The 2,500-nt window shown below is 36.6% G+C and overlaps 1 protein-coding gene across 1 annotated transcript in view; it reads left to right on the plus strand.

The window, feature by feature from the left end:
• Positions 1–85: 85 nt before the first annotated feature.
• The window catches only part of LOC113805030 (cilia- and flagella-associated protein 298), a 17,777-nt gene continuing 15,362 nt past the window's right edge, over positions 86–2,500 (plus strand). The window contains exon 1 of the mRNA XM_070133700.1: positions 86–269. The gene's annotated coding sequence lies outside the window, so the exon portion shown is untranslated. The remainder of the gene's footprint in view (positions 270–2,500) is intronic.

Genomic DNA, 2,500 nt, shown 5'->3' on the forward strand with positions numbered 1-2,500 from the left:
TGGAGTACAAACGATAGATGGCAGCACTGAGTCGCGTCTTCTGTTGTTAGGCAAGAAATTAAACCAGATTCAAGGCAAGAGAAATAAAGTTTTATTCCTGTACAATGTGTATGTGAATCAGACCCTGAACATAATATGATTTCTCTATAGTGTGAAGTTTTTAATTAGGTCATTTTCATCCTCAAAAGGTGGAGCTTTTGTTCGATTTCCTAATTCATCAGAGCGTTAGAAGACCAAGGGACTGACATTTACATCTTTCGCATGCTACGGTAAGTAAACAAATTTTCTTTCTTTTTTCGGTTTCATAGTTGTTTCAGCTTTAATTATTTCCCACGATTTTTTTTTTCATCATCTGTCGAAAGAGGACGTTATGTACTCAAGTTAACGTCTTTTAATTATGGTCAAAATTATGTTAAAGGTTAGAGGTTTTATATTTGAAATAGCGTATAGATTTTTTCCCAATGAGTACCATTGAATAAAATTGATAATTAGAGAAATACATAACGGTAAATAAGTAAATGAAAAATCAAATATTTGTATTGAAAGAAATACATGCATAGATGATTGTATAATGTATTAATCACCAGGGATTTGAAGTGAATACAAAGATACAGGTAGATATGTAAGATGAATATTAATCCCAAAATTTCCAGGGTCTATAAAAAGAAAGGATTATGGTCCACATTATTCGTTGAACTTCAATTTAAAACACGCGGGTATATGAAGAAAAAAACCATAAACCATATTCACGTCAATATAAAACAGAAAGACATGAAACAAATGTACAAAGAGGAAATAAAACAGAACCACTACAAAGGAAACACAAGTCGAGCTCCTTATTAGGCGGTAAAACGGTGTTGCTGTCTGATGAGTCTACTGTTTCTCCTCCTCAACGGCTCTTTCAGTCTATCCAAGGATATGGCTTTAGAACCCACGACTAGAATGACCAATGGTTAATATTCAAATGATTGATATCAAAACGCATTAATAATAAAATGATTCGTATTTAAATCAGTGATAAATGATTAATTGTTGGTCTTTCGTGATACCCTGACTTTGGGAGCAGTATCATCATTTAATACGCACTCTCTTCCAGAAATCTAAAGTTCAAGTAAGCTACAGATTTACCGTTTTAATTTTTATTCATTATTTTCAGTGAGATTCTTTGATAACAAGGAAGACATATTTATTCGACGTTATATTTCGGATGAGTAAGTGTCATTTTTGTTTCCTAAGAGGTAGTTTAGTCAGAATTCCAAATAATTAATCCTGTCTTATGGAATTATTCCTTCTCTTACGGAATTATTCCTTCTCTTACTTCTCACCGTGTTCCTTCTCGGTTCTAAACTTCCTCGGGCGTCTAGAGAGGTTGAAGGCAAACTCCAAGACGGTAGCAACTGCCAGAGAAACTGGAAAGTGTATTTCTATTTCCTTCTAGAAACTAATTGATTTATTGGAAATCAGTTCTCTCTCTCTCACACAAACACAAACACACACACACACACACACATATATATATATATATATATATATATATATATATGTGTGTGTGTGTGTGTGTGTGTGTGTGTGTGTGTGTGTGTTGTATGTATTTATGCAGACATGTTTGTTTGTGTACGAGTGCATTCTCCATCAATGTACGCGCACATGCGTACGAGTGCGTGAGGCCGTGCGTCGCCTCCGTGCCCCTCCCGACCCGAGCCTCCAGAGCCGCTCCCGAGGAAGGTCCCGGTGCCAGGGGATCACCGGCGGCGCGGAGGTCGGCCTCTTCATCAGCTAATGCTCGGAGCGAGAGTGACGGAGCCGAGTCGTGGCTTTGTCAGCGTCCTTCTCGGTATCTGATTCGATGTTCTTATCCGCTGGGCCGTGACGGGTTCGGAGTGCTGATGAGGTGTACAGTGGGGTCGAAAGTCGCCTTCGTTAACGTGGTTTCCGTTTTTTTTTTTATAATTGTTATTATTATTATCAATTTGTTTATTTATTTTTAAGTTGCTATTTTATTATGTTGTTTATTTGGTGTGTTTACAAAAAGCATTAGATACACTTTCCTTATATCGTATCTTGGGTTATAATATGCCATGATCTTTTACTATATAATAATACTTACCTAAGCTAGATAGATGAACTCATAAGGAAGAAAGTGTCATTTTCTTAATTAGTGTGACAAAAGACATGATACATCCTAAATTTGCAACGAAATATTACAATACGATATGGACATTGACCACATTATCAAAGCTTGCCCACGCCTGTCCAGTTAATCAAGCCCGTAAGATAAACCTAAATGGAGTTATACGAAAGGAATTCACGAGTCATACCTGCAGAACAGCTTCGGGTAATGTATTATTCATCAGTTTTGTTGATAATGTTATTTAGTGTCATTTTCCAGACCAACTACACTATGAAGTAAGCCATCGTGTTTTTAAATTATTTACCACCCTGATCTCCGTGAGCAAGCTTCTGCTGTAGCGTTCACATTGTATCATAATATACGTATTTG

Source organism: Penaeus vannamei, chromosome 19 (assembly GCF_042767895.1).
Source record: "Penaeus vannamei isolate JL-2024 chromosome 19, ASM4276789v1, whole genome shotgun sequence".
Taxonomy (NCBI): Eukaryota; Metazoa; Arthropoda; class Malacostraca; order Decapoda; family Penaeidae; genus Penaeus; species Penaeus vannamei.